General features: G+C 38.5%; 1 long non-coding RNA gene across 4 annotated transcripts in view; it reads left to right on the forward strand.

Moving 5' to 3' along the window:
* LOC105492624 (uncharacterized) overlaps window positions 1–24,766 on the forward strand; it is a 243,911-nt gene that overhangs the window by 55,182 nt on the left and 163,963 nt on the right. Inside the window, exons 5-6 of one of the 4 annotated variants that reach the window (XR_011606166.1) lie at window positions 2,582–2,673; window positions 13,497–13,608. The exons of 2 other annotated variants lie outside the window; for them this stretch is intronic. This is a non-coding gene — a long non-coding RNA (uncharacterized lncRNA). Of the gene's footprint in view, window positions 1–2,581; window positions 2,674–13,496; window positions 13,609–24,766 lie in introns of those variants that run through there. One more of the 4 variants, XR_011606167.1, reaches the window with a different exon arrangement.

Raw genomic sequence — 24,766 nt, forward strand, 5'->3', positions numbered from 1 at the left:
TCATAAATTGAGGAGAATCTGTAAGTATAAAGATGAAATCATAGTAATTTTTTCAGTAATGTTTTGCATAAAAGGATTAACAGCTCTATCTTATTATCTTAGTATCAAATGTCATAAATTTGGAGTTATTTCTTACAAGAATGTGCATTCTCCTTTCCATGATTCCCATCTTCAGGACTTGAAGTGCCTTCGTCAAACATTTATTGTGCTATGTGACATACTGAGAATTCACTGACTTCTGTAGGCCCACAGTTCAGTTGTTGAGAAAAGTGTGGTTGGTTGAATCTCTTGAAAATAGATGAAGAAAACAGTGGAGAATTTGTTCTTTGTAAATCTTTGGTTGTGGTTTAATTTTTAGTTTGGAAAACTTATACATCTAGATAAGAGAAAAATTTTAAGAAGTTGAAAGCTCACCTTCCTGTAATATATGGTATGATTTATACCAAAAGGAAGTCTATGTAGGTTATTCTTCAGGTGTTTGTGTATATGTATGGGTAAGAGAGAGCATAAGATTAGAATATCCTTAGCCTACATTCTAGGAACATATAATTTCTAGAACTAAAGGTAGTAATTTTTTCCAGCTTCTTCTTTCATCACCTAAACTCAGCCCCCAGTAATCAGCTCTCTTACAAGACGCCTGTTGCCAAGGTTCTTTACATAGATGGTGAAGAAACAGAGGCCCAAACTCTTGGGAAGCAGTTTACTCAATCCACCAGCTAATTTGTGGTGGGAGCAGGATTTCTGCTTTTCCAACCAGGGTTTCTTTCTTCTCTCTAAGCCCAGGGACGCATACATATCAGAACTTTAGTAACTGAATTTCACATGTAAGTGCAGTTGATCTTAGCCAAAAGGCCAAGAAGCGATACATGTAAGTGAAAATGAGCCCCTGAGATAGGCCTCTGGACATCTGCTGTCTAGATAAAGGGATGCTGGATTCAATTGCTATGTTTTTGGGCACAGACCCCACAGAATAATCGTTCCTTCTTTTCAGTGCTCTCTGTTAATCTACTTTTGTTCCTTTCCTTTCTTTCACAACTCCCCCAAATCTCAATTATTTCCCTCTCCTCTGTAGAAGTTTTAGAGGTTTAGAGACCAGGGAGTATGTTCCTTTGGAAGGCAAGGGTCATACTCCAGACACTAACAGGTCTCCACCTTTTGTCACTTCTCTAGCCATGAGTCCCCACACTGGTCCCTCCACTCTACAGTATTTCCTGAGCCTCTAGTCCCCAGGGTTCCCAGTGTAACCCTGACATCTGGTAAACCATGTCAGAAAAGCTTTTTCTGGAATTTCTGTACATCTTATACATTCCAGATAATAAATGAAAAGTATTTGGGGAAAAAATGAGAAATGAACAATTCTCAAAAGTTTATTTTAGATTGATTTATTGGCTGACCTCTCTGTACCTTTCTAACAAAATTGCTATTAAAAACAGGCCCATCTATTCCAATTCACCATATGTGACCCCATTAAATTCATGGTCAGCTTTCCATTGTATGGAACTCTATAGAGATTTGCAGCCATATTTCCAGCATTTAATTTCCCCGATAAGAGCCAAGGACTTTAATGATAAGTGAAAATAAGAGAAAACACTTTTTAAAATTTCCATTTCATAAATTATTACAAAATGTTTGAAAATAACTTGATCAAAATCAACCTGTAGATAATTGCGAAATATGTATCCGTTTTTCTACCTGTCCCATTTTCTTGGGGGGTCGTATCCAACCAGAAAGAGCAAAGGTTGTGGTTTATTTATTTATTTATTTACTTATTTATTTAGTCTTTGTCTCTGACATTAGTCATTGCTTCCTGTGGATGGTCGTTACTTCCTGCACTAAACACTAAGTGAATGAAACATTTATGAAATCTTAGGACTGGTTAGTCACTCTCTGTTTTTTAAATCCGTGTTTCCTGAACTTTTAAAATAAATTCATCAAAATTTGCAAGGCAGTTTTATTAACTGGGGAAATTTCCACAAAATATATAAGGATGTTTGAAGAAAACGAATCTGGTTTGAACTAATAGCTGTGTGATCTTGTCAGAAAGTCTTACTTTGTCGATAGCACAGAAAACTATAAATAAAGTGGCATCTCCAAAATTTTGAAAAGAGTCACACCACTCTTTCCTTCTGCCTGATTTAAAAATATGTGATAAAGTCAGAGAATTGGAAAAACCTCTCTTCCCATACCCTGTCTGGCTAATTCAGACCAACTGGGAAAAATCACATGATGGACAACACATCAAAAATTCAGGCTAAAAAACTGCCAAATCTATGAATAGCAGATATGGGAACCAGCCCAAGGCTTGTGTGTGGAAGGGTGACAGATAAAAATAGTGCCCTAAATTTTTCAAAGGTGATTTGAAACCTCCCAAGTATAGATGACCTTGCTACTGAAAATAAGATGACACGGGCAAAGTTGAAATTGTGACCCCTTTCAGGGGTCTGTAGACTTAAACTGATGTTCAAGAGAGAAGGGCTGCTTTTCCCCCCGCCTCATCAGCAAGCTTCACACAGCCACGGAGCATTTCTTTTTCTTTGACGAATTCTTAATATATTTATCCTTCTCTTCTGCTCCTTTTAAGAAAAGAAGGCAGCAGCTCAGGATCATGAGTTTTCAAAACATCCCATTTTCTGTTCCCTCCCGTTCTGGAAAGCATCGTCCAGAAGACAAGAGGTAGGTTCAGCATCAAAATAAAATAACAACAACAACAACAACAAAATTCTCTCACGATAAACCATTTCTTCTCTTTTTTGCTGGACATTCTTCATTCATACATGCCTCTGTCTCTACACTGTGCCTGATGTCAGCAGGGATGTGCCTGGCAGCTGCTTCAATAGAAAAGTTTTCAAAACTCACTGCTCCCCACATCAGTTAGATACAAAGAGAAAGTCCACACCACGTTTTATTATTTGGTGTTTTGGGAATGGAAGAGAGTGCAGGAGGAAGTGCTGGTGTTTGTCAGTGCCCATTTCTAAAGTTCTTTGCGTGTCTTCCATGCCCTGCTGTTGATTAAAACATCTTCACATGTCTCCAAGGCTCTCTAAGCTGGATGGGGAGAGTTTGGTGACAGTGTGGAACACCATTAGTGAGATTTCTTTTGGTGACAGACAGATGTAAATGTATCCATCTAATTCTTTACTCTCAGGTCTCTGTCTGCAGATGGATGTTAATAATTAGCAGTTGCATCTCCTCCCTCTTTATTAAATTGGATTCTCCATAAATTCATCATTTCTTTTTTATTTTCTGAAAGTAGCAGCAGCCCTGACAGCCTCCCTTTGTTCTTGTGCTATAAATAATTTATAACACAGAAATATCTCTTCTTAGTCTTAAAACATAAACTAATGGAATAACACAACATATTGGCCCAAACTACCTTCCTCTTGGAGGAAAAGCAACCTCGGAGTGGCGGAGAGATGAAGAGCTTTATTCCTAACAAAGGGAAACCAAAGATCACGTGGAAAAAACGTTTCTTCACCTGAATGCAGTTTTTTTGTTTTGTTTTAGTCCTACTCTTCCTTTCTAGATTCTAGCAGTGTAAGGGAGTTCTAGACAGCGCAAGCAAATCTTTTGTGATTTCTTTTCCAAATAGTGTACCTTGCTTAAGTTTCCAAATCCATAATATATTACATTAAGCTATACAGAAAGGAGACTATTATTCAATTAAAACCTCCACAGATGTTAAAAACATACCATGGTACATTTATTCAACAACTGTATGCTCATAACCCATGCACAATCTTTAAACACCAAATTACAGGGATTTGGTCCAAATTAGCAATAAAATACAATGTGTTTGCCCTCTACTGGGTAGTAATGACTGTGTAGTTTTCCTTGCATACCCAGTGGCCTTGTAGGCAGCTTCATAATGGTTTTATTTAGTCACTTACACAGTGTTATAAACAAATATGGCTAAGATTTGTGTAATTAAGGTAAATAGAACAATGTTGAATCAGTTTTTCTAAGCTAAGATCATCCATGGAGGTGGTTTTAAAATTTTTCTTACATTGCTCTAGGCTTGCACAGCACATCACAGGAGATAGCTTATAAGTCATCATTTGATATCCTGGAAATATATTCAGGTTGTAGATAAATAACCCGCCTAACAATGCTAATGCAGAATATCTGGCATGTAATTTAGATAGCAATCTGAACACCTCCTTACATCAGCTGTTAAGATTTTGCACTGAAGCAGAAATAACGTCTTATCTTCCATCTGGAACTGGGACATAGAAGGGGTGACACAAGTTATTTACAGAGTTACTGCAAAACAAGAGCAGTAACAGAGTAACTACAAAGCAACTCCCTGGATTACTGCTGCAATATAATGCCAGATAAATAATCATGCCAGAGTAAATAAATTGGGAGATGCCTTATTTTATAGAGCATAAATGTAACTCTCATTCCTATTGGGGTGGAGTGTTCCTTCGCATGTTGATCTCTGAAGCATTTTTCCAAGTCCGAGCTGACCCTGCAGAGTGATAAAGTGGGCATACACCACTCATGCCATTTCTACTTCTCAGGAGGTTGGAGGAGGAAGCCACATCCACCGCTGGGGATGGAGCCTCCGTATAGTCCAGACAGACAGTCTGAAAGACAAATATACCTTTACATTTAAAGTGATTGAATGAAGAGACTGGGTTAGACTGGAGAGGAATCTGGCTGGCTTTCCAGGTCAGGTCCTCTCTCACGGTCCCAATTGTCTTGCTCTTGGCAAATGATTTATTTTTTCTCTTCAAAATAGGGTGGGATTAATATCTTGACTGGGGGCTTCTGAATGTTTTCTCCCCACAAACAGCAGCCAGTCAGCATTATTGGTTGGAGTGATCCTGGCATGAAGCATTAAGTGTGTGTGTGTGGTGTGTGTGTGTGTGTGTGTGTGTGTGTGTGTCATGGTACTGGAGGACGACAAAATAATTACTAACTTGTACACAGCCTAACAATTAAGAAGAAATAAAATCCTTTCTTTGGCTTAAAAACATTCTACATAAGTACTGCAACTCCTCCCCTTCCCACTGGCCCACCCACAGGATATCTTTCTGGGCTCTGCCTGTATCTCTGGGGTCTTTCTGGGTTAGGAATGTAGCAACAAATCTCAGAGAAACATATTTTTTATTTAAAGCGCAGAATGTGAAGTGCTCGAGTGTCTACTTCTTTGCGGTTGTTCCTTTGGAAATTGACATAAGTTACTTGACAGAGTGTATATGTATGTGGGGTTGGGCGTGAGGAGAGAGGTAGGGAAGCAGGACCAGAACACTGCCTACTTTGGTGTAGAGGTTTCACATGAGGAAATCACGACATTGACTTCAAAAGAAGACAATTTGCTGCCATAGAAAGAACGAAAGAGAGAAAGAAGAAAATTCCCCAGAACTTAATTAATAGCTAATATTCAATTTAATGATGGTCTGGTGCGATCAGCGCATCCTCTAAAATTCTGGAATTTTCCTAACTGCCTGCTATGTCATAACACATAAGGCAGGGCATTTGTTTCTCCATTCAGGTCCTTGCCATCTTGCTAATTCTGTACTTAGCTAAATGGGTGAAGATGTTTTGGTTTGTAAGGCAATTCTTGCTCCCAGCTGCATTAAACTGCTATTATTAATTACCTCCTTTGGCCTAACATTATGCCTTTATAACATACGAATTGTCAGGCTCTCTGCGATTATTGGAAGGCTGTGCCGTACACAAAGGCATTAAGCTTAAAACAATAGAGGCTGCTTATTTGATAGGAGAAGATGTCAGGTGGAGACAAGCACAGTTGGCTGGAACTGACTTGAAACTTGTCATAAGGAAATAAGGGGTGAGGTGATCACAGCACGGCATTAACAGCGTCTGAGAGGCACACAATTCTACATGGCGGCTTCCATCATGCATTTCCCACGCAAGAAGGGGGGAAATGGGCTCTGAGTAAATGATGGGTGAATACAGAATCAATTGTCGTGTATGACAAGACACTTTCTCTCTTTGTTTAATATATAAATCAGGAGCACTTATGATTTGATATTAATTAAAATAATGTATTTGCTTTCTTTCAACAGTAATGTCAGCCTTGTTAAAAAACGGAACGCTAAATCTTCATTAGACTTTCAATATTAAAAATCTTGCATGAAATATGAATTAACATCTAACTTGTTGCTAGCTAGATTAAAGGGGAGAGAATGCAGTAGGCATTTAGCACTGTGGACAAAAGCAGAAGCAGCTTTCCCAAACCTGGGAATAAGTGAATATCCTGAGGCTGCCTGCATCATTGTCCATCACTATCTCCTAGCAGGAATGATTGCTAACCAGGTGAAATTATGGAATGCTATTGCAGCCATAGAATAAAGATCATATCGAAAGGCAAATGCGTAGCAAGTCAACAAATCCACAAAATGCCCAAACATAAAAATTTAGCTCTTAAAGGTGCTTAGAGTTCTGTCTATAGATGTGGAGACATAAGCCAAATGTTCTTTGTTTTAGAAGAAAGCACATACACGTTTCACTGCTTCACAATCTTTTCCACACATGGAAAAATTATGGAAAAGCTCAAAGTGTTGTTATTTGCTTTGTTGAATTTTGGAAGTCAGTGACTACTTGCTGGGGAACAGGTGCGTCAAACACTTTTGTTCATTCTCTTCACATAGATGGATATTTGATGTCTTCTGATCTTGTTGCATTGGTGGCCTGAAATTAAGGTAGATAATTGGAATGACCAGGCTGAGACCTCATATTGCATCCAAAAATACATTGTGAAACTTCAATGATCTTATTGGCATTGTGTTGTCTTAGGTGAAAGCTACTCATAAACGCACTTGCTTATAAAGTACACCATCGATCTTATAATTACATTCCACCTGGATTTATATGTTTGGAAAATGTGATTGAATTTTAGACCTCTCCGGGGGTAGTGTGTATGTGCACAGCAAAGCCACAAGGTGGTGGTATGGTGTCATCATATTTTTTAAGAACAACAAGAAAAGGGGGTTTGTTTAATGAGCTTGCACTCACAAGCCTGCTCATCTAGTGAACTGTGACTTTTCAAATACCAACCTATTAATGTCAAAGGCAATACTGAAGGGAACAGTTCTGTTTGATTTAAAAAATACAGACAATGTGAAGTCCACTATGGCCTAGTATCTATCACCTATGGGGCTCCATTCATGCCTAATGCTTTATTCAAGCTAAGACCTAGTTTTTATATATCAGATTAATACATATCTACAGCTTTGCACCTTTCTAGTTTGATTTTTTTATCATCAGGGCTCACCGGGGCCATTTTCATTCCCTTACTATAGCATCTGCAAGCAGGTGGATTAGAGATAACTCTCATTGTGCTTTGTTTTCCTCCCGACACTGTCATTAATCATTCCTTAAGCCACACTTCAACTTCTAGTAATCAGGACTGGCTGCTCCTGAGCTGCACAAGAATTGCCTCTCTCAGTGTAATATGGAATTGGAAGCGAATGGCTGAGGCCAGACGCCTCTTCTGCATTCCCCATCTATCTCATCATTTAGGTATTTATCCATCTAGGGCTTGTACGGAGAGCACCTCTCTCCTTCCCATGAGGACACAGATTGCAACAGAGGATCAGATTTGTTACCCAGGCTTTGGGCTTTGATTGTCCTCTTATAAGTTCGGGATTAAAGTGAAATTTCCCACAGGGCTATGCAGGATTTGCTAGCATTTAACTGTTTAACCTGGCTGTTTGTGAATGAGAATCCTGTGGTCAACGATTCCGTAGAGAATATTATGGTAAGCCGAGCCTGAATGGTACACATTCCGGTGTGTTCCTGTAAAGATGGGCGCAGTTGATTCCAATTAACTTCATATCTGATATTGGCTGTTTTCATGTACACAGACAGCAGGGATACTAAGGTAAAAAGAAAGTCAAAGCATTCCCTTTTATAAAATATGGATGTCGGTTTTAAATAAATGCAAATCTCCCTCAAAATTATGATTTCCGTTTATGCTTTTTACACTAATTGGAGAATTAATCAGTCTTGCATTGGGTTGTTTTCTATTTTATGTAGTTGTTTCATGTTCTCTGATGTGTTTATCAATTCGAGTCTAAAGAGGATTTGATTCCTTATTCAACATACCTTTGAATACGACCCAAAACAGAGACAGAGTTATGAATTTATTTACATTTTTTTCACAATAAGAAATATGTACTTAGAGTGTCTTAGCTTATATGTAGAACTTAAACAGACACAATTTCCTAATTCTTTGTTATTTCTGAAGAGAAACGTTTTTCTTATGTGTTCCTTATTCCCAAAACCAGAGCAATGAGAAATTGGGGGCAGAACTATTCAAAAATCAAGTCTATATTTTCTGTCTATTTGTTTGTTTAGATTTAGATTTACTTGAAGGATTTGAAAAAGTCAAAATCATTCTGCTAGCTGGTTTGGAGAGGGTTGTGTACCCGTCCACTGTAGTGATTCTATTTAATGCAAGTATGTTTTTTAAAATGCCGAAACGGACAGTGTTCATTTTATGTGTTTCATCAAAAGAAACAGAACAACGAGGCGACAGAAATACAGAATTTAGCAAACCATTTTAAGCTCATGGTGAAACCTGGCTTTTGCAAGAGAAGCAACCAAATCATTGAACATTTTATGCTTCCCCAAATCCTCCATTATATTTTCTTAACCTTAATTTTGTGATGCCAAAAAGTCAACAGAAATAGCTTTAAAAAACTATACTTAAAATGTTTAAAAATATTGGTCACGACAGATTGAAACATTTAAAAAACAATTTCAGGCATTTCACTGGAAATTCTTTTGCAATGGCTAGCGTAGGTGGCAGATTGATCATTTTGGGGGAGGCAAGGAATGGGAAGTGAGGAGGCCACAGGGGTCTCTAGACTAATTTATTTGTTTTGCTGCATGGAAGTCAGATGCCCTCTTATTAGGGAGCAGCTTTCAAAGCAGTCAGGAAGGACACCGATCTTGAGCCTGGTGAGAGCTTTGCTTGGGGTTACAAAACACGAACACGGCAGGGTTGGTGCTAAATATCTTTAACCCCGTTAAGGAGGCAACTGAATTAGGGGCATGGTGGGGGGATGCCCCTCCCCCGTGAAATGCAAGAGAAATCTCCAGATTCACATGAGTAATTTTCAGCTGGGTATTATGCTCCTGAAGTAACCTCTCATTCCCATTGTTTTAGTGTGAAATCATTTCCTCGGGAGATAATTAGAGTTGCTCCATTTATTACATTAAATGATTAGCATGCACTTGAAATGATCCAGTGTATTTTCCTTTATTGCTGATGACTCTTAAATATGGGCCTCCATTCTTAATGGATAAATTAAAGTTATCTTGGCTCTTTGTAGCCGACTATGTAGCCAAACAAGAGAGACTTTCTTTTCCAAACATAGGCCAGGTGTGCTGTGGCTGAGGTCTAGGTCTGAAGAGATTCTATTCATGTAGATGTCCCACCTGGTTCAACAAAGAGCTTGATAACATTGCTTAAAGGTTTTGTCTACCAGCCCCTTAATAAAAATGCTTTTAATGACAGTACTTTATCTGGCATTACTCATCCTATGTGTGGAGTAAGTAAGTTTAACATAAAGTGATCCAAGATCACATTTCAAAAAAAGTGCCTCACTGGAAAGGCATGCACATTATCTGAGTAAGCAATATGCCCTACAAAGCCATGGAAAAATGATATTTTAAGAATTACCAAATATAGATTTCATTTGGATGCAAGCGCTTTTCGTTGTCTTTGAACTAGCCTGGTTGTGTAACCGACAGAGTCATCTACAATCCACTGGAAAGTTCGGATCAAGCAGGCACTGCCTGATAAATAGGCACCGTTGCATATGTAATTAGAGAAATGAGAGATAAACTGGGTGCATCTTGTATTTGGTTTATATATGGAGATTTCCAAGAAATAATAAATAGAATTTAAGCGTCATGTTTGTTAAAAAGTTTAAATCAGTATTTAGGTACGAGATGTAAACATTCCCAGACGTAAAGACAAACTGATGAGGACCTACCAGTTTCACATTTGTCTACTCTAAGTGTGTGAGTAGCTCTCGTAAATTTCACTGTTAAGAGAGAATTTTACTTGAAGAGAAAAGAGTTTTAAAGAACATAATTGAAAAAATTTCCTGCAAACTTCCAATAGTTTTATATATTTTTGAGGATGAGGAGAAATTTTCTGCCACCTAGACATGATGATTCAAAACTCTGTCATTTTGCTTTCATTGATTTGTTTATGTATTTATTGTGTTCTAATAGCATTGTTATTTTCAAGAAAACACCGAGAGATGCTGTGGGAAGTTTATGGTTTATGGCAATAACTGGAGAATGAAAAAGAAAAGTGGAACAGACCAGGGGATGGGGGTGAAGTCAAGACTGTGCACTGACATTGTGGCCACAGTGACCCTTTCCTGAACAGGGTGTGGGGGGGGGCGTTTTCATTCACACTCTGGGGTTTCTCAGGTATAGAGAATAGAAAATAAGTTACCAGAAATCAGGTATTTCTTTAGCAAGTGAGAAGAGGAATTTAATACTTCTCTCATATAATGCTTTCACTGCTTCTCTCTTACAATTCATATCCCAGGAACGTTCACATAAATTCTCTGTAAACAGTAGCTAGCATTTTACCACCACAGAGCCAAATAAAAATCACCCATGGAAAAGTTATTTGTATCAGAACTATGATCTTCAGAAAAGAGGCCTGTCAATATTAATTGAAGGAGAATTTATTTTAGGCCTAAAATACTAGGATAACAGCTATAAGAACAACAACAGAAGATTTTTTTGTTGTGCTTTGTTTTCTTGAGGGCAATCTTCACTTTTAAGCATCTGAGCAACTGTGGAGAATTTCTTTCTGAAAGTTATTTAAAATATAATAAATTACAAATGATAAATGGTTGTGCTCTGGTTAAATATTTAAATGACTTAAAAATTTTTGCATTTTCCTATTCACTTTAGCAGACAAACATTTTCCATATTTAGTCTTTTATATGATAGCAAAATGCTGCTGAGCTCTGGCTGAGGCACAATGACTTTGGGAAAACCCGATTTCTGAAGACCCCACCGTGTAATAACATTCTCTCAGCAACATCTCACATTGTCTTCCTATTCGTGTGTACTCAGATGAGACACACCGTTGTAGGAGAGGAGAGAGTTTTCTAGATCATCTGGTCATATTTTAGATCGATAGCTACTCAGGTCCATAGACATGACAGGATTTATTTGGACACACGTGGTGGTCATGCCAGGACTTCTACCCAGTCCTCTAACTCTCTGTCTGGTGCTCCTTCTGCTACCATGGTAATACAACAGAGAAATACCCAAAATGTCTTCTCCAGCCTTTAGTTGGAAATGTTATTTACACATGGGAAATTCAGAGCATTCCAGTATGATTAGGTGTGATCCTTATTGATGAATATTGCCACCAAATATGATTTTAATTCTATGTAACACAGATTTTATTTAAATGGCTCTAAGTGGATAATGGTCAAATTGTATTACCTTTCAGCTAGCCACACCAAAGAATGTTTGGCAGATGGCAAATTCAATTAATATAAAGGCATCGGCAGTCTATTTATAGTAAATCTATCTTCAATTTCTTGAAGAACTTCCGAGAGCACTGTCAAACCATGGCATTTGGAGTTGGAGGAGATGTATTATCCAAAAAGAGTGCTATAATGTTGTTTAGCTTTGACAGGAGGATTTTCAGGGAAAGGATGCTTGAAAGTCTTCATCAGTGTCCTTTTGGAGAAACGATCTATCTGCAAATGATGGAGATGGAGGATAGGCTTAAATGGCACTTCTTTTCATAACTTTGTGAATTTCTTTTTAGTGTATGTGCCCTTTTCAAAAGGTGAAATTATAACAGTTCTAATACTTGTGGCATGGAAGGTTACAATGACTGAATACCATCTCTCTCAAACATTTATTCCATTTAAACAAAAATACCTGATAGAGAGCATTTCCATTATTCAAAAGAAATCACACAATATAATGGTTTCTAGCACTCCTTTTGTAATAGCTTACTTAAATATTTTGGGCTTCAATTCAAATTTCTACTTTGTCAGACTTCACAGAAATACTTTATTCCACTGATTACATTTTTATTGTTTATTTTACTCTAAGTAGCCTTTGATTTCTTAGAGCACCAAAAGTAAAAGTCAGGTTTGCCGTTATGCAAAACACAAAATTCTCTTCATGCATTTACTTTTTGTAAAAACAAAACCAAAAAAACAAACAAAACAAAAAAGGTAATACATACAAAAATGAAAGAATAAAAATCTTTCCCACCATTAATTTAACAAAAATTTAGATATAGTATATTAAAGAACAACTATGTTCTGTGGATTATTTTGCATTTTGGACACTTGAAATTTAATACAAATAAAGTTTTCTTTAGGTGGAGATCTTGTTTCTGCCAACAGCCTATTGTGATGTTAGACATTTATGAAGACAACCAAAGCCCTCAGTTGATGTTTTTAGTGATTACATCAAATTAAAGATAACCCCACCCCAAAAGGCAAATCTCATAAATAAACATGAATTCACAAAATCTGGTTGAAGTCTTCCAATAAGCTTGCATTTTCGACAGTGTTTTAAGAAGAATGACTGTAGCCACTGTGGCTGACACATCAGGGTGGCATCACTTCTCTTTATTAAAACTTTATCCCATAATTTATAGTCTTGAAAAAGCTTCATTAGCACTTCTGTGCACTTTTACAGAAAAAAAGAGAAACAAAGCTAAAAAAAAGAGATGGTCACATAATATATTTTGTTTATTTCAAAAGTGCTTTAAATTTTGCCTTTACACAAATAAGAAAAAATCTTCTAAACTTAATGCACAGAAAAAGAGCAATTCAATTGCTACAAAGAAGATGATATAAGTAGCCAATATCAAAGGAATTCAGACTCCGGGGCTGGTACATTTCCTTTTTTGCCTGAGTCCCTTCCAGGTGAAAATGGAGCACCTATCGTAGAATATGGGATATTTGACTTTATTATGATAATGCTGCAGCCGCTAAAGGAAAGATTCATGGAAAGATACCAGTGTGCGCCTTGGTATAATAGAAGTAAAAGACTCCATAGTTACAATACATAATTTAGCCATGCAAATACGGACTTAGGTGTGCAGTGATTTATCCATTTGCAATAGCCTGAAATTTTTTGAGAGGATTTTAAAAGACTTTATTGTCTAAAAATGAATATTTATAATGCTTTAGAGATAGTGGTTACTTACCGGCTAGGCAGTGACGTTTGCGACCAATAAAGAATGAAATGAAAAAACATACTTAGAAAAACTTCCAAGTGGGTTTTGGATAGATTCTGTGAAGATGTGTACCAAATTACTTGAATTGATGTAATGGCTTTTCAAATTCGATACTCCTATTTACGTTTGTTTTGTGTGTGTGTGTGTGTGTGAGCGTGTGTGTGTGAGAGCATGTGTGTGTGTGCGTGTGAAACTATCGAGTTTTATTCAGATATTCTTAATGTCAATTAAAGTCCTCATCTATTAATTATTTTTTATTTTTTATTTCCAGGAAAATTGAATGGATTTCTCTTAAGATCATGTGAAAATGTTTTTATATGTTGAAACAGAAACATTGAAATTCATTAAGAATAAAGCTCTGGCATATTAATTTGTCTGCCAGTTCTCAGCCTAGTGTGAATTCATCTGCTTGTAAGTCTTGAAAGTAGATATCAAAATAGAAGTACTCAGTAATGGTTTCAGTACCATTAACAGAGCTACCTGTTATTAAAAATGCAATGCATAATAATCTTGAGATAGTTATGATATGAATACGCTGATCAGTATATTAAAAAACAGTTTTCCCTCCCACGTTTTATCCTAAATCTATATGAAAGAACATCGTTACTTGCAAAGTTTCAAATATTTGACTTATACGCAATTGAAAGACATATTGAAACAACAAGTACAAAATGTCCAAAGACATGGTAAATATATAGTTTCTTAATTGCAAAGCCAAAGTAGATTACACACAGCCTTGCAAAATCTAAGACATCTGCTTTGTTTGAGACAAGAAGAAAGACATCTGCGGGCCTGAATGTTTCCTTGTGACCTGCTCCAGTGTGAGTAACCTTGTAGTTAACTAGGCATTTAGTCAGGTCCCAGAAAGATCATTGCCTGGATTCTGCCTCAGAGGCTGATGGGGACCAAGGCCAAAGCTAAAATGTCATACCCAAAAGATCATTGAAGCCAGGCAGCCGGGGTGGAAATGTCGTAACTGGGGCAGTGTAATAACAGCCATCAACCATTTATCTCTCAAGCAATCACAAAACTACACATATGAAATAATTGATGGGGCAGAAAAAATTTAAAACCTAAAAATAAAAATGTCAGCACCGAATTTTCATGAATCTTTTTTTTTTCTGGACTAATTTGTAATCCTGTTATTGCGTTCAAATATCCTTAAATGCTGGGGTTTTTCATCATACAGGAAACCTTTGGTGACTTCATATGGTATCGGTAGAACAAATTCACATTTAAAAAATTTCAATTGTGGGCTTCTGCAATTCCATTTGACACTGACTTCTCTAACTGCAGAGAAGCCCCGATAAAGTAGCTCTTCTGCTGTCGGGTTATATGCCTGGGTAGTGTTATGTGTGTTCAGTCTAGCACAGAGCAGTTTATTTGTTTAAAGCTGCCTCGATGTTCGGGTTTATTTGCTTGTTCATCGGCCAAAATGAGCGCCCTTCTCCTGGGGTTCCTGTCCCCCGCGTGACTTTGTAACAGAGTCCAGACGCGGCGTGAGGGCTTGTGCTGTCTGACAAACAAAACCAAACCCCAAACTGCCTGTGAGTTGTTGATAAATCTTTCCATTGGAATTATACTTGTCTAAGTGGCAGAGATACAAGATTCGCTTCTTATTCAGTATCTGAATGCGTGGAAGGCACAGTTAATTGCTCCCCATAGGCAGGAATTTGGCAGAGAGAAAGCAGCGCGTTTTAATCGGTCTGTCTAGCTGTATTTTAAAGCACCTCTTGCCACAGTGCCTGCATATTCGTGTTGGCATTAATAGAACAAAAATGTGTATTGGACTTGAAAGGTGTTTTGATGGTAGGTAAACACATTTATTTTTCACCTGATTCTGTTTTCTGTACTCACGCTGCCAAAAAGGCAGCTGAGAGAATGGTGCTGGCATCAGGGGGAGTTAAAACCTGAGCGTTTCTTTCACAGCACTACCTTTAGAATGAGAATATAGGGTTAATTTAATTAAGGGACAAAACGTCCAATGGTGGAGTTTAGAAAACAGGCCCAAGAGCGAAGAAGAGAGGATTTGGTTCTTAAAAAAGGAAAGCAGCTGCAAGTGAACCAAAGAACCCAAGGCTTTATTTTAAAAAGATTCGATGTCTTGATGGAAAAAAGTGATTTTACATGTTTATAAGAAAATCACGTTTTATTAAAAAATAGTAACGTCACATAGGACTGATTCTTATCGTAGAGAAAAACAGTCTAAGTAGCTGGACTACAAAACTGTGTGAGCACCACAATATCGCAATTCAGTGTTGATTTATGAACAAAATCAAGAATCATTAAATTGGAAAACTTTTTATACTCCTTTAGTGTAGCAATTTTTCCTGATCTTTCTTAGATATATCACAGGAAGAGCTCTTTCAGTGTAAAAATGCCTGATATTCAAATATCTTATGTTTGACACATCTTCTATGGTAAATTGTTTCTGCTTTTTTTTTTCCCCCCCAAATATCATCTCACATCAGTATGCTGCATTTTACCGTGAAAGCTCCTTCTCATGTTTTTCTCATCTTGAAATAATACGAGCTTTAGAGGCAGGCAAACAGTTATGATACAGGCCTTTCTCTTTACTCATTATAGGCCTTTAGGCATGCTTGACTCTCCTGTACCCAGCCTTTTTCAATGATCAGTGGAAGTAACAGCACCTGCCGTGCCTTGCCACGTGCCTCCCAGGTTGAAATACAATCAGGTCATTTGGCTTCCATGGAAGGCAACACTTTTCTCCTTGCCTGAGATGATGTAGCATTTGTTCGTTTGCATCAGTTTTTTAAAATGTCAGTAGCATATAATAGCAGTAAGCAAAGTTTTTTGCTTTGTCAAGAAATTAACAATGTAGCAAAATAAAAATAAGTACTAACAGCCTGCTGTGTGATGAGATGCTGGAAGCGAGTGAAATTGAGGCTGCTGTCTTGACAGTTGAGAGAGCAGACTCTTCAAGAAGGAAGAAAAAAAGAATTTTTCTATAAATTTAAAGAATTTCTCCCAATTATGTCTCGGTAAGAATACTTTTCTAATGTTTAAGAGCGGTATCCTCTATTACCGTGCTCATTATAGCGAAATGTAAGAATGCATGAGTGGTGGGTGTTTTGTTGTGACATCTGAACTATTTGTAAATATTGTTCACAGCTTTCTTAGCATATTTTAGCAAGGCAACATTTCAGCAAAGTATAATTTATTACACATGATATAGATGGTGAGCTTCCCAACCCATTTGCTGTAGACCTGTTCGCACAGAAGAAAGCTGACATTAGGCGTATTACAGCAAAGTAGAAAATTTCAGTCTATGGGTCTGGAGCCCTGAAGTGGTTGCTTTGCCTTTATAAAACCACCAGTGGGACCAAGAGACTGGCTTTACCTGATGTTGGGGTTCCAGATAATAAAAATGCTAGCACGGTCAGGGGCAAGAGTGTAATTATTTTTTCTATTAATATGCCATGTGTTTATGTGTGCATGTATATATGTATGTGTGTATGTATTTTGCCAGGCAGCTTCCTCTGGCTGTGGCATGCAACCCCAATTCCACTTGGCATGGTATTTTCTTTTTGCATTTTCTACATGAAAAAAACAGCCTTCACCCCGATGGCTCATTTGGCTTTGCTTTATTCTTTTAAATTTTCCTCAAAGGGAGGTAAAGGTCATGGAAAGAGTTAAGGTGATTTCTTTTCTTGTCTTTTCTCTGCCTGCTTTAAGTGACAATGAAAACAAATTTTACTTTAGCTAGGTGGTTTTTCTTTTTTTCTTTTTTTAGCTGTCATTTTGGAAGAAAAAAAGAGTTGGAACTATTTTGAAAAGGTGTTTTGTTTTCAGAATACAAGTTAACAGCGAAGTATTTGGACAGTAAAGCCTGTTTGTTTTCAGTAAAGGAAGGCTTGGGAAACCTAATCTCCCTCCCCTCCTTTTCTCCTTCTCCTCCTCTTTCTCTCCCTGTACTATGGGGAATTAGGTTAGTTTCACACGGAAGTCACAGTGATTGTGTGCCTATTATGTTCCAGACACTGGAGTAGTAACTTTACAGTAGCTCTGGGAGGTAAGTGGATTATTCCCATTTTACAGAGTGGGAGACAGAGACTTACAGAGCTAAAACGACTTGTCTGAGAGCAAGTGACAGGCATGCCAGGTTTTCAACGTAAGGTCGTCTGGATTCAAAACCATGGTTCTTTCCCCTCTTCCACAGCGCCTCTAAAGTAAAGGCAGAGGAGCAGTTCTCAATAGGGCTGCGAATCAAAATAACCTCCTGTGAAACGTGAAAAAAGTTCAAATGCTTGATTTTCATTCCTGGACACGCTATGCCTGTGGCCGTTAATTCTGAGCATCAGCATCACCTGTGGTGTTTCAAAAAATTCCATGCCAGTTTCCCACCCTAAGTCTACTAAGTTAGTTTTCAGGAATGGAAATCAAGTATTTGATAAATAAGGCAAAGAATAAGACAATTCTGAAGACAGAAGACATTTGTGTTAAGTTGGCACTAGATTCAGTACCTGTTGGTCTTTAGTATAGTTGATACGCTCTTTCATCTAAGTTTCCATTTGTAATATTTTTGCATCTAGTTTTCTGGGATAGATAATCCAGATGGCCACTGATAAATACTGGTAGAGTGACTGCTAGAATTGTTTTTAGAGCCATTTTGTCTGTCGAGGAGAACCACTACCATAAGCAAAATGGTTGAGATTGCTTATGAAGTCACCCATCACAGACGTAACTTTGTGATTTCTTCAGCTGAGAGTATTTGTTTAGTTAAGCATCCTTCTCAGGGGTTCCAAGAGTCTATATCTGATTCCCAGTGCCATCACTATCAGCCTCGGGAGGCAAAGGTGAGAAAGCCTTATTAGTCTAACTCCAAATTTGCTATTCATTTTATTAATTTCATATAGGAAAATGAACAGCGACTAGAACCTCTCTTTTAACCATCTAGAAGTCTTGTTTATTGCTTTCACCATGCATTACTAAATCATGTGGAGTTTGAGTAGAACTATGCATGCTCTTTTTACACTTGCTTCTGGGCACTGAACAATCATAAATGAACTTCCATCATGAATTTTCTGGATATGGGCTAAAGGACTTTTTTTTCTACAGTCTTTCAGTTAGTGGTTCATGCCAATAAATTGACTGTAGTGTGGAAGCTAGCAGAATATGAAAATGTTTGGCTTATGGCTTACTAAAACTGGAAAAATGACACATATTGCTGATTTCATTTACCTTAGCGCACCTCCCAAGTCTCGAAGATCTATTTGTGGGTGTTTTGCCATCATGAATATAACTGATGTCGCGAGGATTACTCAAACAGCAACTCAGGAAAACATCTTTAGAGAAATCTGATCTTAACCTCAAAGTGTATTTAGCAAGCAATATTGAAATTAAACTAAAATGGAAGGATAGTTTAAAAATCAATAGCTCAATGGTGCCATTCATAGTCTGATACAGGTATTTGCTGTCTTATTAAATGAATTTGCTATTTTATAAAATATTCCTGGCATTTTCAAACACTCTGCCTGTGCATAACATCTACACATATCTTAGTTTAAAACACTATCCAATGAGGTTTTACAATGAAAATGTTCCATCCTACTCTTTACATCCCTTCTCTGGCACCTCATCCCCTACTTCCCCAGAAACAAAGGCATACGATGCTGAAGCAGCTGAGGCATATCTATTCCATAACAGAGAAGTGAGTGATTTTGCATGACTGGCCTTAATGGTACCAGCATGGATCTCTGCCTGGCTGAACCCAGCAAAGACTCGGTAATTCATGGGTGACTTCCATTCTCTCCTGCTGTCTAAGTGAAAACTTACATTGAAAAAGGCCCTCAGTTTATATATAAAGTATAAGCAGCAAAGGTGTGCTGTCTTAATTTTCAGTCTAACCCTCAAGACATCCTCCATGGCATCAGTATTAAAGCAGAAACCAAAACTACATTTTCCTATTCAATAATAAGCTATGGAAGTTGCATGGGGTCGAGTCTCTAGGAAATCCCCTCTTTCTTTGAAAAAATGTCATTGGTAAGATAGGAGATTGGCACCACAATGAGTAAAATATAGTGCGGGCTGCTATGCACTGTCAGGTAGAATTTGGTTTGAGACACTGACTTTTGTCTGCGTGGTGTCTCCGTTCCAAAGAAGATGGAAGATGCAAAATTGCAAGTTTCCAATCTCTGGTTAATGTGGTCTATACAACTGAATAATGTATAAGGAGATGTTCCTTTGATAATGTCACAATTATTCATTGTACAGCCATAAACTCAAATATTCACATTAACAGCTAGGTATTATTTTTCTTCTCTGAAATTAAGTGAGCGGCATCAGTGGTCATAAATGAGAGCATTCATCAAAGGCGGAGCCATGGCAGAGGATTAAGTGAATGCTGATGAAGTGTCCAGATTCCCATAACTTGGAATGGAGCTGCATTCAGCATTCCTTTATTATCCATCTGCCACATAACAAAAAGTCTCCTATATTTAATGCAGGTTTGCCCTAGGCCACGTAATAGGATTAGGAATAATTTCTACAAATTTACAAAAACAAATCACATGGGAAGGCTTAGAATTTGCTAATAATTTCTCCATAGCTGGGAGATCAAAGGGATGTAAGAGTCCCTAGCCAGGCGGTAGTTTGACCCTGGCCAGGCTTTTTTAATGAAAGGGTTAATCTTCTCCGAGGTGACCATAGAGGAGCAAATAGTGTGACCAAAGGCAGATTCAGGCCTCCAAAAAACAAGGAAGAAAATAGTCTGAAAAGTACAACAGCAAGAAAACATTTACAGAATCACGCGACATTTTCTGGTTTAGAAAAAATAAAACTGCAGAACCTCATTGAAAGGGGCAAGACAAAGGACGAGAGCTGGCTGAGAAACAAACCCAGGAAAGATCAAAACCCCTTACCATTGCCTTGAGGAATAAAAGAAATTAGGCTGCTTGCTTGTTCTTTTAAAGGTTTTCCCATTGTGGTCAGGTAAGGGCTGCCATCCATCTCTTAGCCCACTCACACTGTTCCTGCTGAACTTTGAGACGCAGCCCACCTGGCAAGGGTCTGCTAGCATGCCATTTCAAGTGTACCACTTTATAAATAGGCAGATTGGGATAGAAAATCATGAATTCTTACATGGACTTTCTCCAATCTTAAAGGGAAATGAAGGTGAACAAAGGCATATTAAAAATAATGAAGGCAGCTAGAACTAATGGCATTGCTCCAGTGTCTTTCAAGATCTTTATTACTAATTCAGATAAGTGGAAATCTGTAGCCCAAATCTGCTATCCCACCTTTTCTTCCAAGAGGCTATAGTGATGAAGCCAGGGCTCACACATATCAGGAGCCCCACCAGTCCTTTTTCCTAGCAATGGTTATGGGATCCCATTGTCAGCCTGCATGATTTGTTCTCAAGACGTCCTGAACACAATGCTGGGCTTCTCCTTTATCTATTGTGCTACTCAGCAAATGGATTAAATATAGGATCTGTCTAGTGCATGAGACATGCTAGATACTTTTAATATAGTCTTGCTGAAAGTCCACTTAGCCTTTGATGGAGGTGAGAGGCTTCCTATTACTAAGTCTCACCACCTTAGTGTGGATCCAGCCAGAGGGAAATAAAAGTTGCCTGTCTCTTCACTTTTATTACCTGTTGGTTTGTTAAGACTAAGATTGAAGTTGGAGGTGAAGGTCCTTCTTGGAACACTCGCTAAAAGAAATCAGCTTGGGAGAAAAGGAAGGAGTCTGAGAAAAAAAATGGTCTCATTAGTCAAAACAATGGTCTCAAAATGAAGTAATTTCTTTTTTTCAGAGTTATACCTTTCTTTTGACTTCCAGCTCCTAAGAAGCAGGCTTATGACTGATGGGCTTCTTTCTGGGAAGAGTTCAGAAGAAATCAACTCCTTTCGTCCAGTGCCCTCTGATCCTCTCACTTCTTTCCCCAGAACTGAGGGAAAACTGATCATGAATTGTTCCGGGGCCCTGTGGGCATTGGTGGAAGATAGATGCCAAGATAGACTTCTGAAACCTCAATATCCTGCTTGCCAGTTCCATGCATGCTAGATTTCTTAGTGGCAACAGTGTGGAAGAATGGTTGGTTCTTCTGGCAGAAACAGCAGACCTGAGACAAAATATATAGACTATCTTGGTACTCAATGGCTTACTGACTTATGTATGGAGGAGGTCCTAAGTCCACCAGGTCTTGTCATTCTCATCTTCTCTCTCTCAAATTTATCTTTTCCCTGCTATTCTCACTGCTGCAGTTCAGACACTGAGAATTTCCAATCTGGTCCTTACTTCACACTTTCACAGCATCCAACTGCAAGTATGGTCCAATATATTTATACTGAACTGAATTCAGTTCCTCGATAAATGATTTTTCTCCAACATTTTTATGATTTCGCTCATTCTATCCTTCCATTCAAAACGTTTTCCTTCTTGTTCACATGGTAAAAACTTCAAACCTCAAATATAAGTTTCTCCATGAAGTGATTTCAGTCAGGAATACAACTAGTCAGCATTAAAGTGAAAAGCTATGAAGTCAAATTTAGGTTCATTCATGGTCATACTGTCTTGTATTTGGTAAGTGCTTTACCTGTCTGTATCAGTTACTGTTCTAAGTGCTATATGTGTATCAACTGATATAATTTTTACATGATTCTATGATGGAGAAACATTTATTATTTATGCATGCATTGTAGACAAGGAAACTGATGCTTAGAGAAGTTAGATACTCTCCTTAAGGTTATATCTGGTAATTGGCAGAGTCAGGCTTTGAACCCAGGCCTGCATGTTATGTTAGACTGTTTGTCAGTTCCCCTTATTTTCTGGCTAACTCTTGTACTTAAAGTCTTTGAGATGAGCGGGATCTTGGAGGTAACTGAGTTGTGTAGCTGTTTTTTGCTCTCAGATGATTAAACTGAGGCTCTGAGACAGTGAATGACCTAATCAAGGTTACAGAGTCAATAGCAGAGCTTGGGTAAGAGAACCCAGGTGCAAGACTGTCCAGAATTCTTTCCCTGAAAGCAAGTATATTTCCCTGCCCTGCCCCAACTAGAAATCTCCACCCCCTCCCCCAACTTGAAATCCCTGTGCCTCCCCCAAGTAGAAATCCCTGCCCCTCTCTCCTAACATTAATTTCTGTCACTTCCTTTAATGTACATTAGACAAATCGATTTGTTCACCAATCCTTAAAAGCCCACCATGATGTTAAATTTCGGTGATGCGAAGATGAATAGAACATAGTCTCTCCCTATGCTTGAAACACTTACTGTCCACAGGGGGCAAGGTGTCGAGAGAGAGCTGCAAACCACTAAGAACAGTGTTATGAATGGAGGTTTGTATCCAGTGTGCTATGACAGCATAAAGGAGGAAGACATCTCTTCATGATAAAGTCAGGAATCACTTCATGGAAGAACTTACATTTGACATTTGAAATCCTTACCATGTGAACAAGGAGAAGGAAGATATTTTGAATGGAAGGATAGTGTGTCCAAAATTGGTTCCTCCCAGTGGGTTCTTGGTCTCACCGACTTCAAGAATGACGCCATGGACCCTTGCGGTGAGTGTTACAGTTCTTAAAGATGGTGTGTCCGGAGTTTGTTCCTTCAGATGTTCAGATGTATCCAGAGTTTCTTCCTTCCAGTGGGTTCGTGGTCTTGCTGACTTCAGGAGTGAAGCTGCAGACCTTCACGGTGAGTGTTACAGCTCTTAATGGAAGCGTGGACCTAAAGAGTGGGCAGCAGCAAGATTTATTGTGAAGAGTGAAAGAACAAAGCTTCCACAGTGTGGAAGGGGACCTGAGCAGGTTGTCGCTGCTGGCTCCGGTGGCCAGCTTTCATTCCCTTATTTTGGCCAGCTTTTATTCCCTTATTTTGCTCCACCCACATCCTGCTGATTGGTCCATTTTACAGAGCGCTGATTGGTCCATTTTACAGAGTGCTGATTGGTGCGTTTACAAACCTTTGGCTAGACACAGAGCACTGATTGGTGTGTTTTTGCAGAGTGCTGATTGGCACATTTACAAACCTTTAGCTAGACACAGAGTGCTGATTGGGCATTTTTACAGAGTGCTGATTGGTGTGTTTACACACCTTTAGCTAGACACAGAGTGCTGATTGGTGTGTTTACAATCCTTTAGCTAGACAGAAAAGTTCTCCAAGTTCCCACCTGACCCAGAAGCCCCCGGCTTCACCTTTCAATAGAATGTGTGAAATTGTAAACACGTTGAAGAAAATGATGCATTGAGGAACAGAATTCAGTTTAGTATAAATATATTGGACCATACTTGCAGTCGAATGCTGTGAAAGCATGAAGTAGGGGCCAGGTAGGAAATTCTGACTGAACTGCAGCAGTGAGAATAGTGGGGAGAACACAAATTTGAGAGAGAGATGATAAGAATGACAGGACCTGGTGACATGGGAGAAGAATAAGAGGGACTCCTAGATTTCTTTCTTGGGTGGCTATGTAGATTTACACCAAAATGAGAAATACATTGTAGCAGAGAACATTGATAAGGTAATTCTATTTTGAGTGTCTATTAGACACCCAGGTACATCTGTCTAACTAACTGTGGGAAATAAGGGTCTGGAGCTCCAGGGATGCAACTGAGTGGAGAAGATGAAGATGTGGGTACATTGATGGTAAAGGAAACTAGGAAATAAAGATCTTTTGAAGAAGAGTGTATAGAGTGATAAGAGGGGGATGATAAGTATGCGAAAACAAAACAGAGATAGAGGGTGTTTACAGAGAAGCAAGAAAATAACTCAAAGAGAAAGACTTATGACGTAGAAGGAACAAAAGGAAGGGTGATAGTAGAGAGTGTTGTCAGTGGGGTTGCTCAGAGGTCAGAAAAATTAAGGACTGAAAAGTAGCCATTAGGTATACCAACTATTAAGAATGGGGATTGGAATAAGAACAATTTTAGAAGTCTGTTTGTAGGAGCTGCATAAGTGAATGAATGCTTAAGAGGAAAAATAGAGAACAGAATTAGAAAATGAAAGGAAGGTCAGAGATAAGAAATTGAGGTCTCGGTAAAAGACGAAGGGCCTAGTGGACCTCTGTAGGCCAAGGGGAAGGAGCTGGAAAAGAGGACAAGGCTGGAGACATGAAGCAAAGTCCCAGGGTTTGGAAGGGTTGGAATCAAGGGCACTTGTGGTCAGGCTGGCTTAGTAACGACTCAGCCTTGTTGGACATGTGAATAGTGCAACATCTTTTCTTCAAACTGTCTCTCTTTGTAGCCCATGATTTATCTGAAGGTGTGTGGAGCTTCCTGGAAGGGACCTGGGAGAGACTGGAATTGTAGAGTCTGGGGATAAAATGGAGAAGGGAGTATTTGGAAGTCATATTACAGGGGACATACGTTCTGATGGTAGAAGGTAGCGATGAGGAGAGGGGCTGAATGGAAGTCATATTTTAGGGGAAAGGTGAAAGAAAAGAAAAGGCGACCTGCCCATAATGGAAGATGGAATCTGGCAAAGGAAGGCTAACTTAGTGGCGGGTCCTCAGGGCTAAATGCAATCTTGGGAATGATGTTGCAGCTCTCATGGAACTTCTGTAACCGAAGGCTGAAAGAGG

This window comes from Macaca nemestrina, chromosome 7, assembly GCF_043159975.1.
Source record: "Macaca nemestrina isolate mMacNem1 chromosome 7, mMacNem.hap1, whole genome shotgun sequence".
Classification (NCBI taxonomy): domain Eukaryota; kingdom Metazoa; phylum Chordata; class Mammalia; order Primates; family Cercopithecidae; genus Macaca; species Macaca nemestrina.